The sequence below is a fragment of the Thalassophryne amazonica genome, chromosome 3 (genome assembly GCF_902500255.1).
Source record: "Thalassophryne amazonica chromosome 3, fThaAma1.1, whole genome shotgun sequence".
NCBI classification, from domain to species: domain Eukaryota; kingdom Metazoa; phylum Chordata; class Actinopteri; order Batrachoidiformes; family Batrachoididae; genus Thalassophryne; species Thalassophryne amazonica.
This window is the reverse complement of record NC_047105.1, coordinates 130,856,862-130,872,496: the sequence shown is the minus strand read 5'-3', so window position 1 is coordinate 130,872,496 and position 15,635 is coordinate 130,856,862. Positions and strand designations below refer to the sequence as shown.

General features: G+C 41.8%; 1 protein-coding gene across 1 annotated transcript in view; it reads right to left on the bottom strand.

Moving 5' to 3' along the window:
- The window catches only part of LOC117507616 (NACHT, LRR and PYD domains-containing protein 12-like), a 175,923-nt gene that overhangs the window by 134,278 nt on the left and 26,010 nt on the right, over window positions 1-15,635 (bottom strand). The window lies entirely within an intron of this gene.

The window sequence follows — 15,635 nt, the reverse complement described above, 5'->3', positions numbered from 1 at the left end:
TACTTGAGTACAAAACACGCTTCTCAAAAACAACCGTAATTTCCTGCAGTAGAAGTTGCACCATTTTTCCCGTATCATCAGCTCCTTACTTGAGGATTTTGTGCATTGTCGTCATGTACCTACTGTTGTACTGTACATGTACATAAATGATAGTTACTTTTTATTTGTTTAGAGCTTTGATTCCTATGAAAGTCTGAGATAAAGATAAGTTGCACAACCTCCCAAACTAGTAAAAAAAGTAACTGCCTATAAATGGATCAAACTTGGGCAATTTGTGTTCTAATACCCCGTTACAAAGGGGCAGAGTCCATTCTCTGTTCCCTGTGTGAGCAAAAACTCAGGGAGGACACCACAGGATGGTGAAGGGATGGACGCATAGTGCACGGCAAGATTGGACAAGGTTGCTGTGAAATATGGAGCATGCACCTGACCAATGTAGAACAGTGTCCAAGGCTGTTGGACTTGGACACACTCTCCTTTGTGTCTGGTCAAAGTTCTTTTGGCCTCAGATTTGTATGGAGGTCCCTGAGGCTCAGCTGGAAATTAATTAAACTAGAGCACCACGCTCGGACAGTGCAAACCTCCGCCAACACTCCTTTCCAATTCCACAAATTTTTACCTTAGATGAATTTGGTGAGTTTATCTCTAATTTGTCAACCCGTGCAGATAGCATTCTGATTGTTGGTGACTTCAACATTCATATAAATAAGCTGTCTGACCTCCTCTGCAAATCATTTATGGACATTATGGATGTATTAGGATTCGGGCAATGCATTTGGGGTTTGACACACATTAGTCGAAAACACCCTGGATTTGGTCCTCGTTTGCAGTATGGCTGTCACAAATACTGACGTCATACCTCTTGCGTCAGTGGTTTCACATCACTCACTTATTAAGTTTACAGTGTTATTGCTGTGTTTACTGGAACAAGAGCCTTATATATCATCACAGAGATGCATCAACTCTTCAACTACAACTGAACTTGGAGGCAGACTGCTTGATATTTTAGCGTCACTTTCAGAAAATGACTATTCAGTAGACAGTCTTGTGAACAGCTTCAACCCAGCGCCCACAAACACACTTGACATGATCGCTCCACCTATATTAAAACCACACACCCCCAAGGCACAGTTGTCTTGGTTCAATGATCGGTTACGTGGTCTCAAGCATAAAGCTAGAGGTCTAGAACGAAATGGCATAGTTCAAAACTAGAAGTACTCCACCCTCGCGCGGGGGCAATGCTATTCTACACTATAAACATGCACTACTGGCTACAAAGCGGGCCTATTACTCTGATTTGATTAACAAAAACAAGCATAACTCAAAGTTCCTATTCAACACGGTGGCAACACTTATTCATGGACAAATACCTGTAAATTGCTCTCCTTTTACAACCCAAGATTTCTAGATTACTTTGAGGAAAGAAAAAAAAATAGATGACATTAGGTTAAATTTATCCCAGCATAGCCTTAGTCTGGCCACTACACCCTGTTATCGAGGTGGGTGTCACCACTAATATACTACCTAGATTTACCGAATTTGATAATATTTCACTAGGAATGGTGACAAAACTTACATCTGCTAAAAGCACAACCTGCTTATACAACCCTATACCAGCAAAAACTGCTTAAGGACCTGTGGCCCACTCTTGGGCCATCTGTGTTGGAAATGATTAATCTGTCATTAACCTCAGGATCTGTTCCTAATGTTTCAAAGCTGCAATGATTAAACCATTACTTAAGAAATCTAAGCTTGACCCTAGTGTATTGAAAAATTATAGGCTGATATGAAATCTATCATTTTGTTTTAAAATTCTGGAAAAAAGTAGTTTCGCAGCAGCTCATGGACCACCTTACTGAGAATAATCTTTTTGAGCCGCTGCATTTTGCATTTAGAACATATCATTCCACAGAGACAGCTAAGACCAAAGTGGTAAACAATCTACTGCTTGCAATGGATTCAGACACCACTACAATTCTGGTGCTGTTAGATCTTAGCACTGCATTTCATACAATGGATCACAATATTCTACTCGGTAGGTTGCAGAATCAGTTTTGGATTAATGGCAATGTCCATACATGGATAACATCATACCTAACCAGTCGCTCTCATTGTGTCTTGAACAACAACACTACTTCTAACCTGGCAGTAGAAAAAAACCCAGTGCTGACCCAGCTGACCTCAATCACTACCCCGGCCCTTCTCAACCTCAGCTTCATCTCCAAAACACTTGAAAAGGTGGTTGCCGCACAACTACAGTCCCACCTTGAGACAAAACAACCTCTAGGAACCCTTCCAATCTGGTTTCCGTCCCGAACACAGCACTGAAACAGCCCTGATCAAAAGTGCCAATGATCTCCGTGCAGCTGACTCCGGACTACTCACCATCCTCATCCTACTTGACCTCAGCGCAGCATTCGACACCATCTCTCATCCACTGCTCCTGGACCGCCTGGCTGCATTGGGATCACTGGTGCTGCACTCTCCTGGTTCACATCATACCTCACCGACCGTCAACAATTCATTGCAATTAAGGAAGCACATGTCTGGGTGTTCAGGTGTTTCACTGCATTTCCCTCAGGGGTCAGTCTTGGGTCCACTTCTTTTCATTATTTACCTTCTCCCCGTGGGCACACTCCTCCGTCACCACGGGATCCATTTTCATTGCTACGCCGATGACACACAGGTCTACATCTCCTCCAAACCCACTGCTGCCATCCCTTCCACCTCTCTCATCACCTGCTTGGAAGACATTCATCCATCCCTGTCCCAATCCAGCACCAAAATTCTGGTTCACATCCTTTGTCACATCTCGCATTGGATTACTGTAACGCCCTCCTCACTGGACTCCCTAACAAACTCATTAACAGACTGCAACTCATCCAGAACTCGGCTGCCCAGATCATCACCCGCAACAAATCATCTGATCACATCACTCCTGTTCTCATCCAGCTTCACTGGCTCCCTGTACATTACAGCATACAAGTATAAAAACCCTCCTCCTCGCCTACAAAGCTCTCCATAACCTAGCCCCACCTACCTCGCTGATCTCCTGCATGAGTACACTCCCTCCCGCACCCTCCACTCAACCTCTACTGGACTGCTTACCATCCCACCTCACGCCTCATTACCATGCTGCTCAGCACCCAGACGCTGTAACTCCCTCCCTCCACACATAAGACAATCAAACTCCATCACATCATTCAAGTCCCAACTCAAAACCCATCTGTTTAAACTTACTTTTTGTAAGGTGACCTTGGGTGACTTGAAAGTTGCCTCCAAATAACATGTATTATTATTAACTAAGATAGCTACAAATTCATCACACTTATTGATAATATATTAACAAATGTTACTGTAGGGAATTTAATGGCGGGATTACTTATTAATGACATCAGTTATCATTTGCCGGTTTTGCTGCTTTTGAATCATTCATAAATACGATTATAGCGTAACCACAAATTTACAAGGAAAATAAATGTAACTATTAAAAAAAATCTTAGAATGGATTTAATGCATCAAAAACGGTGTGACATTTACATAGATAAATCATGCGAATCATTTATTTCTATTATTTCCAATTTATACGATAAACATTGCCCAGCTGTGTCAAATGTTGGTTATAAATGAAATTTTGATAAATCATGGATTACAAAGTGGCTTCAGAAAGCATGTAAAAAGAAAATCTTATTGTACAAGCAGTTTAAAAAAATTAGAACTAACGAAACTGAAAGAAAATATAAGATATACAAAAAAAGTAACATTTTGAGAACTTGTAAGAAACAGTACTACGGTGATTTATTGGAAAAAAAACCTAACATTAAAGGTATTTAGAAGCTTTTAAATAAAGACTATCCAGCTTATTTGAAAAACACTAATACTATAGCAAATCATTTCAATGATTATCCTGTCAATGTGAGTAAAAATTTAGCAAATTCAATTGTATCCCCTAAAATGTATTCCTTGGACAACAGCAAAACATTTCTGGAGTCAATGTTTATTAAAGAAACAGATGAAACTGAAATAATTGTCATAGTTCATGAATTAAAAGGGGGGAAAAAAATCAACTGATTTTGATATGTTTTTGGCAAAAAAATCATTGATTGTATTGTTAAACCTTTAACGTATATTTATAATTTGTCATTACTGACAGGGAAATTTCCTTCTAAAATGAAAATAGTGATGCAGTTATTCAAATCTGGTGATAAACGTGTTTTCAATCTACAGGCCAATCTCACTGTTACCACAATTTTCTAAATTATGGACAAAAGAGTTCATGGCTAAACATCACATACTTAGTGAACAGCAATATGGTGTGGCGATGTGAGCTCTGAGTGTGAATAATGACGGTGTTGTGATGTGATCTCCGAGTGTGAATAGTGACGGTGTGATCTCCGAGTGTGAATAGTGACGGTGTTGTGACGTGAACTCCGAGTGTGAATAGTGACGGTGTTGTGACATGAGCTCAGAGTGTGAATAGTGACGGTGTTGTGACGTGAGCTCAGAGTGTGAATAGTGACGGTGTTGTGACGTGAGCTCAGAGTGTGAATAGTGACGGTTTTGTGATGTGAGCTCAGAGTGTGAATAGTGACGGTGTGGCGATGTGAGCTCTGAGTGTGAATAATGACGGTGTGGCGATGTGAGCTCAGAGTGTGAATAATGACGGTGTGGCGATGTGAGCTCAGAGTGTGAATAATGACGGTGTGGCGATGTGAGCTCAGAGTGTGAATAATGACGGTGTGATCTCCGAGTGTGAATAGTGCGATATGATCTCCGAGTGTGAATAGTGCGATGTGAGCTCCGAGTGTGAATAATGACGGTGTTGTGACGTGAGCTCAAGAGTGTGAATAGTGACGGTGTTGTGATGTGAGCTCTGACTATGAATAATGACGGTGTGGCGATGTGAGCTCCGAGTGTGAATAATGACGGTGTGGCGCGATGGAAGCTCCGAGTGTAAATAATGACGGTGTGGCGATGGGAGCTCTGAGTGTGAATAACGACTCAGTTTCAGGTCCTGGTCTCACCTTTGGTCTTTAATCTGGAGCTCATGGTCCCCACACAGACCGGTTTTCGGGGGTCCCTTCTCTGTGTCCTCATACTGATCCATAGCAGACTTCACACCTTCACAGAAACAACAACATGCTGTCACATGGGATTTCCCAGCATTCCTCTGTGTCACATGACAAACTCGAATCTCTGTTGGTTGTCTGTCTGAGCATTTCTGAGGCCAACACCTTTTTTTTTTTTTTTCCTCTCACACACATTAAAGTGTGTCTTGTATTTAGTAACAATTTTGTCATGAAAACAGCTGGTCAGACACCTGCAATGATTGAAAAAAATTTACTGTTTAAAAACAGTCAAAAACAACATGAAGCTTAATTGAAGCTTTCCTTAGAAATTTAGGCTTTCTAATTCTTGAGGCATCCACCTCATGAAATTTATTGTGAAGTTGGTGATGGACTCTGATCCCACCACAGTGCTGCTGCTGGATCTTTGTGCAGCGTTCAATGTGGTGGGCATGCTGAAAATTTTCAGTGCATGCCAGCATATGACTCATACATCCTGTACATGAGGGACATATGTTGTCGGTACGTTGTGGATTGTTGACACATTTCTTGCATTTTACTCAGAAGTCGAAATGCGCCCATTAACACTGTCCATTGATTGGCTGAAGGCTGCAATACTCATGGGAATAGATTGTCTCAAATATGAAACCATCACATGCAGCGTACATATAAAGTCTTACTTGTTTGTCTCAGTGGGATTCATCATCACAGGCTGACAAAAAACGTATCCACATAAAGCCTGATTTTTGAAAACGACATCTGAAAATACTTTAATTCCTTGTTGTGGCTAAAAAAAAGTCCCTCTGTGACACTGGCACTTTGCGCCACAGTTGCTCTGTCAGATCATGGTTTCTGCGCTAGAGGTCATCCATCAGATTGTTGAGTTGCAGCGCCTGGTGTGGCTGGGCTGATCCAGGATCAGCATGGTCTGTTGCAGGTGTATTCCATTGGTTGGGTGTCTTTAGGTGCTGGCTCAAGTCTCTGCTGTGAGCGGAGGCTCCCCCTCACTTGTGATGCAAACATCACAAGTTGAAAGAATCACAGCACCTCATTCATGAACGTCTGTTTACCACAGGCATCAGTGAATACTGTCTGCACCCAACGCCCCTATCACATGAAAGAGGTCGTCATTCTTGACCTGTGTATCAATTTTCATGATGATATGACAAAATTAAAGCCATCAAAAGGAACAATGCAATTTCATGGTGAAGGATCAATATTTGGCACGCCACTACATGGACGCCATTACTCGTAGATCATGGTGATCATCATGTATGTTCACCAACTTGTTCTGCATGTTTTAGAAGTGGAATGACACCCTGCCTGCACTCTCTTCTTCACCTCTCTACCACACTCTCCATTACTTTGAACAGTTGACCCCAAATATTTAAACTCATCTACTTTCACCACTTCTACTCCTTGTAACTGCACTATTCCACTGGCTCCCTCTCGTTCACACACATGTACTCAGTCTTGCTTCTACTGACTTTCATTCCCCTTCTCTCCAAAGCATATCTCCACTTCTCCAGACTAGACTCAACTTGCTCTCTACTCTCACTACACAATGTGAGATCACAATGTCATCTGCAAACATCATAGTCCATGGGGACTCCTGTCTGATCTCATCTGTCAACCTGTCCATCACCACTGCAAACAAGAAAGGACTCAGAGCTGATCTTTGGTGTAATCCCACCTCCACCTTGAATGAGTCTGTCATTCCGACTGCGCATCTCACCGCTGTCACACTATTCTTGTACATGTCCTGCACTACCCTAACATACTTCTCTGCCACTCCAGACTTCCTCATACAATGCCACAGTTCTTCTCTTGGCACCCTATCATAAGCTTTTTCTAAGTCCACAAACACAATGTAACTCTTTCTGTCCTTCTCTGTACTTTTCCAACAGTATTCTCAGAGCAAACATTGCATCTGTAGTGCTCTTTCTTGGCATGAAACCATATTGCTGCTCACAGATCTTCACCTGTTTTCTAATAGCTTCTACTACTCTTTCCCATAACTTCATGCTGTGGCTGATCAGCTTTATGCCTCTGTAGGTACTGCAGCTCTGCACATCACCCTTGTTCTTGAAAATAGGAACCAGCACACTTCGTCTCCACTCCTCAGGCATCCTCTCACTTTCCAATATTTTATTAAACAATCTGGTTAGAAACTCTACTGCCATCTCTCCTAGACATTTCCATGCCTCCATTGGAATGTCATCTGGACCAACTGCCTTTCCACTCTTCATCCTCTTCATAGCAGCCCTCACTTCTTCCTTGCTAATCTCTTTTACTTCCTGATTTACTCTCGCCACATCATCCAGCCTTTTCTCTCGCTCATTTTCTTTATTCATCAACTCTTCAAAATATTCCCTCCACCTTCTCAGCACACACTCCTCACTTGTCAGCACATTACCATGTGCATCTTTTACCACCCTAACCTGCTGCACATCCTTTCCAGCTCTGTCCCTTTGTCTGGCCAATCGGTACAAGTCCTTTTCTCCTTCCTTACTATTCAACTTCTTGTACAGCTCGCAATATGCCTTTTCCTTTGCTTTTGCCACTTCTCTTCTTGCCTTACGCCGCATCTCCTTGTACTCCTGTCTACTTTCTTCATCTCTCCGACTATCCCAAAATTTTTTCGCCAACCTCTTTCTCCTTATGCTTTCCTGGACCTCTTCATTCCACCACCAAGTCTCCTTGTCTTCCTTCCACTGTCCAGATGTCATACCCAGTACTGCCCTAGCTGTCTCCCTCACCACATCTGCAGTACTTTTCCAGTTGTCCAAAATTGCTTCCCCTCCAACTAGTGCTTCTCTCACCTGCTCGCTAAATTTCACACAACAGTCTTCCTCCTTCAGCTTCCACCATCTGATCCTTTGTTGAGCTCTCACTCTCTTCTTCTTCTTCTACCTCTAAAGTCATCCTACAAACAACCATCCTATGCTGTCTAGTGACACTTTCTCCTGCTACTACCTTACAGTCTGTGATTTCTTTAGCCTGCATCTCCTATAAAGAATGTAGTCCACCTGTGTGCACCTTCCTCCACTCTTATGTTACCCTGTGCTCCTCCCTTTTCTTAAAGCAGGTATTCACCACAGCCATTTCCATCCTTTTTGCAAAATCAACTACCATCTGTCCTTCCCCATTCCTATCCTTGATACCATATCTACCCATTACTTCCTCATCTCTGTTCCCTTCACCAACATGCCCATTGAAGTCTGCTCCTATCACCACTCTTTCATGCTTGGGCACACTCTCCACCACCTCATCTAATACACTCCAGAAATCTTCTTTCTCCTTCATCTCACAACCTACCTGTGGGGCATATGCACTGATGATATTCATCATCACCCCTTCAATTTCCAACTTCACACTCATCACCCTGTCAGACACTCGCTTAACCTCCAACACACTTTTAACATACTCTTCCTTTAAAATGACCCCAACACCATTTCTCTTCCTGTCCTCACCATGGTACAACAACTTGTACCCACCGCCGATGCTCCTGCTCTTACTTCCCTTCCACTTGGTCTCTTGCACACACAATATGTCTACCTTTCTCCTCTCCATCATATCAGCCAGCTCTCTCCCTTTACCAGTCATACTACCAACATTCAAAGTCCCCACTCTCATTTCCACCCTTCTAGTTTTCCTCTTCTCCCGCTGTTCGTGGCAACGTTTTCCTCCTCTTCTTCATCGTCTTCGCCCAGCAGTAGCCCAATTTCCACCGGCACCCTGTTGGGCAATAGCACCCGTGGCGGACGTTGTTAACCCGGGCCGCGACCGATCCGGTATGGGAATTCGATTCTGAGTCTGCATAGTTGGGTTGGCTTGTTTTACGCCGGATGCCCTTCCTGACGCAACCCTCCTCATTTATCCGGGCTGGGGACCGGCACTCAGAATGTACTGGCTGCACACCCCATGTGGCTGAGTTAAGTTGTATGAAATTAACTATAGATCTTTAAATACACAAATATACCAAGACATGGTGAGATGGAACATTCATTTGCTAGATTTACAATCTAGAATTGAAATGATCAAGATGAATGTGCTGCCTAGAATTTTATATTTATTTCAATCTCTGCCAGTGCCAATACCAAGCAATCAATTTGTAGAGTGGGACAGAAAAATCTCTAGATTCATTTGGAATGGGGCCAAACCTAGAATTAAATTCTCAACACTTCAAATTCCTAAAGATGAGGGTGGATTGGCAATGCCCAATTTAGAAGAATATTTCTATGCAGCACAGCTCAAACATATCATGGTCTGGTGTGATTCAAACTACATGACAAAGTGGAAACAAATAGAAATAGGCAATGTAGACCATGTACAAGCTATGATAGCAAATAAGAAGATGTTTAAGGAAAGAGAAATAAGTTTGACTCTATTACTAGATTCACCTTGGAGGTTTGGTTTAAATTAGTAAAGAGATGTAAAATAGAGGAAGAAATTAAAGTATTTAGCTGGATAGCTTTTGACTTAAACTTTAAACCAGGCAGTATGAATTCTAAATCAAGGAATGGGCAATTAAAAGATTAAACATTCTAAATAAATTTCTTAAAAAATTTGGGAAGGTGTCGTAGCACGGACCCACACAGGGGGCGCAAATGAACGGACAATGAGTAAGCCAAAAGGTAACAATTTACTGTTGTGACAATACACAACTAAATACACAGAAATTGCAAAGTCAATTAACACCAGGTGACGTGTGGGCAGGCTCGAAGATAGAAGACCCCGACGAGAGAGAGGCCGCGTCCCACACGGCCTCCACCACCAACGGTCTGAAGAACACCGGAGCCGCCAAGTCCCGAATCCCCAGGTGACCTCTGTCTTCGGCTGTCGACCCTGGTACTGCTGGCAAAAAGCAGAGACAAGATGTAAATCCGTACACTCAGTGGTCTACAGTCTGTACACAGTTAGGAGGGAGCACCTCCACCTCCAAATCACACACTCTCGCTCCTGATCTACCACTTATCTGGGATGGGGTGCGAGGTGAAGCCGTCACTCTCACACCAAATGCCAATCCTCCAGACAAGGCAACACTTCAGGAAAACGGCTGCAACAGAAGTTCAGTTGGTTACACAATGTGTCAGTCAGCAGAGAAATTACCTCTCGGTAGTCGATTTCTCAGCGAGGAGGTGGAGTTGCAGTCCGGCTTTTATGATGGTGATGATGATGATGAACGAGTGACAGCTGGTGCATGGGATGAATGACAGCTGTCACTTCTTCTGGGTCTGGCGCCCTCTCGTGCTTGGAGCCCGCACTCCAAGCAGGGCGCCCTCTGGTGGTAGTGGGCCAGCAGTACCTCCTCTTCAGCGGCCCACATAACAAAAAAGGCCAAATTGAAAGGTTTCAAACACTACAGAAAGAATTTGATTTAGCATATCGAGATTTCTATATGTACCTTCAGGTACGGGACTATTATTTAAAAAGAAGTAAAGCCAAACCTCCCATGTGAAATGAATGCAATTACACAAATATTAAATAATGCATATAAAAACAAAAGTAGTAAAGTCATATCAAAGTTGTATAAAGGATTGATAGCTAATAGGAGAACATCACACTGTATATTAGAGATAAATGGGTAAAGGAGTTGCAGGAGGACATAAGTAATGACATGTGGTATATATTTGCAAATCTCAAGTAACTACAACTAGCTCAAGAAATTGGAAAATTTACTGCTGGAAAAATTTTGTCAGATATTTTATTACACCAAAGATAAAAAAAAAAAAAAAAGGCATCAATCCTTGCACCAACCCTGCTGGAGAAAGTGTGGAGAGCAGGATGTGGGACATGCACACATCTTCTGGAAGTGTCAAAACTTGTCCCAATTTTGGGAAGATGTTGGTAGTGAAATTGAAAAGGTATTTGGGTACAGTATACCAAGAACAATACTGACATTATACTTTGGGTATGTAATGGGAGCAGGGATTCAGAAAAAAGATGTATACTTTAAAATTTTGTTGGGAGCAGCAAAAAAGCCATCACACGCAAATGGTACAAACAAGAACCCCCCACAGTTAAAAACTGGATGGACATTGTTGAAGAAATTCACAGTATAGAAAGACTTACTTTTATTTTAAGGTTGCAAGAAGCTAAACACAAAGACTTTTGGGGAAAATGGACAATGTATATTGATGACAACTGACCAATTGTTCTGTGTATTTTGTATTTTGTTATAATTGTGAAAACCAATAAAAAACAAGTATAAAAAATAAAATTCTACTCTGTTATAAAGTAATAATATAATAATACATTTATTTATATTGCACTTTACATTTGTAAACAAATCTCAAAGTGCCACAGAAGTTAAACAGAAGCATAAACAACAATCAACAACAATAAAAAAAAATAGGATCAATTAAAATAAATTAAAATTAGCAACTATAATTCATAAGCTTTCTGAAATAAAAACGTTTTAAGATTTTAAAAGAGTCCACTGACTGTGGCGCCCTCAGGTGGATGGGCAGGGCATTCCACAGGCGTGGTGCTGCTGCCTGAAAGGCTCTGTCCCCCATTGTGGAGCTTGGTTTTGGGGACCTGGAGGAAGTGACTGTTGTTTGAGTGGAGGCGTCTCATGGGCTCATAGGGGAACGGAAGTTCTTTGAGGTACACTGGTGCACCGCCGTAGACACACTGATAGGTCAGGAGGCAGATATTATAGTCCACCCTGAACCTAACAGGAAGCCAATGGACTGAGGATGGTAGTAATGTGTTGAGTTTTGGGCACCCCCATCAGGATCCTGGCAGCACAGTTTTGAATGGACTGGAGACGTAAATTTCTGCCAGACATCCTGATGAGAAGTGCATTACAGTAGTCCAGCCTGGAGGAGACAAAGACGTGGACCAGCCTCTCAGCATCAGACAACGAAAGGGAGGGGAGTTTAGAGATGTTCCTGAGATGAAAATGCTGTCTTACAGATATGCTGGATATGGATGTCAAATGAAAAGTTGGGGTCAAAACAGACTCCCAGGTTTGTAACAGATGTTGATAATGGAATGTTGTGGCCAGAGAATGAAAATACTTTGAGGGGGGATGATTTCAGTTGATGTGGGGTGCCAATGAGAATGGCTTCAGTTTTTGTGCTGTTTAGCTGGAGAAAATTGTCATCCATCCACCCATGCCTTTGTCTCCTCCAGGCAGGCAGTGAGGGTATGAATGGAAAATGAAGAAGTGGGGTCCAACCTGACATAGAGCAAAGTTAATCAATATGAGGTCAAAGTTTCAGCTTTTAGCTAATAACGTTTTTGTTAAGGGTCCAAAAAAGAACATTTTATTCATAAAAAATAAAAATAATAAATATCGGCTGATTTATCGGCTATCGGCAAATCAGCCAATTTATCGATTATCAGCATTTTTTTTTTCATCCAAATATCGTTATCGGCATCGGCCTCAAAAAATCCATATTGGTCGGGCTCTATTAAAAATGTAAAATACAGCTTCCTAATGGAGTGGTCTAGAAGAGGTTTTCTTAAAAAAAAAAAAGAACTGAAAGTTTAGCTAATTTGGCCATGTGCGGCCCAACTGTGAAGTAGCTGAAAAGTTAGAATATGAATTTGCATCAACATAAAAAAATGCTTAAAGTGGCAGGGGGTTAAGAGAGCTGTAGTTGGGGGGTCTAGGTGGGCAAAGCCCCCCAGAAGCATAAGATTTTTTCCATGCTTATGCTCCCAGCGTATTTACTGAAAATAAAGTGTGACAAACCTAAATAGATGGTGAGGACTGTTTGTCCAGGCATGTGAGAATGCACATAAAGAAAATGCTTAAAGTTGCAGGGGACTAAGAGGGCTGTAGTTGGGGGGGGGGTTGGGAGAGTCAAGCCAAGCCCCCAGAAGCTTAAGATTTTTAGCCATTCTAATGCTCTCCAGAAGCATTTACTGAAAAAGTCTGAAGGACCTAAATGACATGGTGAGATGCTGAAGAGCTTCACTCATTCATGTCCGTGACATATATATTAAGAATAATAATGAATTTATTAATGAATTTATATTAATGAATGATGCACTCGTGACTATAAATCAGATAAACATCATCAAAGTGTTTGTTGCTGCAGCATGGAGACATTATGAACAAATTGTTCAACGATAATATCAGATTGAATTCAACAGACCATAAACTTGTGGTTCAGGCGTGTTTGATGCTGCTGAGCAGATGGAACCCCGAGAACCTCTGAGCTCTGCTGCTTCACTCTGTGGACCAATCAGAAACAGTTTACTCACATTATGTCTGAACACAAAGCTTCCAGTTCACATCAACCTGCATCATTATTCAGAACACTCAAAGTGGTTTTCATGATCTTCTTGTTGGTCCTGCTGATCCCACTGACAGTCAAACAGTTGGGTTGATTGTCTATACACACAGGACCAATACACTGACTTTTTAGATTTATTGTTGAAAAATATGACTTTTTCTAGGCAGCATTTCCCATTCCACAGGCTTGGCAGGACGGCCCGCTGTGCCAAAAATAAAGAGCGAGCTGCCATTAGCACAACAAATTAAGAGGTTTTTCTCTGGGCTTTTAGCTTTAAAATACTGATTAACCAGTTGTGTTTCTCATGTCTGTACTTGGGACGGGTACTCTTAAGATTACTACTCCAGCAGTACTGTGGAATTACTGCTCTTAGCAGTACTGGTTACAATGGTTTACAACTTTTTAAAAATCTACTTCAGAAATAAAATATGTGATTTATTATGGATTTTGGCATGCTGAATTCAAATATTACAGCAGAAATGGCTGATTGGCTACTGTTTCAAAGATATTGAAATTTTTTGCATTTACATAATTATATTCTGTTGATTGTAGAGTTTTCATAAAGATCATAAACATCAGTGTTTGTATGTTTCTCTGATTGTCATATATAATATTTCACCTAGTCTCATTTGTAACACTTTCAATATCAGCAAAAGGGGTATATCCTTAGTAGCATATTAGTAACAGATCTTAACCAAATTGCTGTGAGAGACAGTGGTAAACATACCACTGTCTCCCAGCTTTTCTGAAATGTGTTGTGTGGCATCCATATTAAAATGAGCAAATATTGCACAAAAACAATAAAGTTTATCAATTTGAACATTAAATATCTGTCTTTGTGGTGTATTAAATTGAATATAGGTTGAAGAGGCTTTGCAAATTATTGTATTCTGTTTTTATTTACATTTCACACAACATCCCACCTTCAGTGGAATTGGGGTTATACATGTTCACATGTTCTTCGCAAACCTACGAATAAAGTTTTGGCCACTCGTCTGCTCACATACTGCATACTTTTTCATTCCATCAGCAAGAAACGTCAACAATGCCAACGTGAACTTATTTCATTTGAGAGCAGCTTGGAGGTTTGATGGGAGCTTCTGGTCAGACCTTTGATGAGAAATTTAACATCCCTACACTCGACCCCTGCGTGTCACGTTGAGTGAGTTTGACTCAAGGACGTTTGTACGTGTGACAAACAAAGTCAACTGTCTGAGCAAATTTCAACAACTGTGTCAGGATGACCTTTGCAATTTCACAAAACGTGTTGCTGAACACTGAACAGACTCCAGATTTACAAACATGGCATCATCAGTACATGCATCTCTGGGTTTGGATCTGCTGTTTACAGTGATTTTTTTTTTTCCATCTTGTGCATCATTTTGGATTTTTCAGTCTTGGTGAGTGTCCCAAAATGGTTGATAAAAGGTTTGTAGGTGTCAGGTTTCGACCTGGATCCGGGTTTTATTCCATTTTCCCCCTTTTCTTTCACTGTCTGCCCCAGCTTTGATTAATTCATTGTTTTATGTTTGGTCACGTGTTTACTCTTGTTCTGTTTTGCTTTGCCACTTTGTTTCTTTATTACTTTTCATATACTTTAGCCATGGTTCAGTTCCAATTCTTGTTTTGCAGTCTGTGTTTTCATTGTTCACCATTAGTTATCACTTGTTATTTTTCTGTTCTCATTTGTGATATTAAATGAAGCAAGAGGAATGAAGCACGAGTGCTGAACATTGTCCATCCTGCACAGTGTGCACGCATGCACAGCGGGAGGTCGCCAACCAAGAGCATTTCACTTACATCCATCCAGCCCCCTGAATAATACGATGTAAATAATAACTAAATAAAAAACCAGTAACTCTGGTTTGTGCAGGTCGGGCAGGATGTGTCCAGCCCGCGCGTGCACATCTGCAGAGCAGAGGGGCTGGAGGCTTCTGGAGTGTTCAGACGCTTCCAGAAGAGCTGATCCTCTCTGACCATATCAAAGGAAAAGAATGTGTCAGTCCCTCACAAGTTGTGTCACATGTTGTGCACGTTCAAGGTGCAGAGGCGAAGCACTGAGGAGTACAAGGCACCACCTGACTATCGGGCAAGGGAGGTCATCAAAGGGAACCGTCTGGTCTGTTCAAAATCAAGTGACATGTGAGCGCTGCACGCGAGTGAGGTGAGGGGATGGTGAACAGCTGCAAACCTCAAACTGAACTGCACCAATTTCCTCATGGATGCTGTCCTCAGGCTCTCACACCCCAGTGAGATATTACCCTAAGGGTCACCGGGGGTCAGAGCCTATCCCAGCAGTCATAAGGTGTGAGAC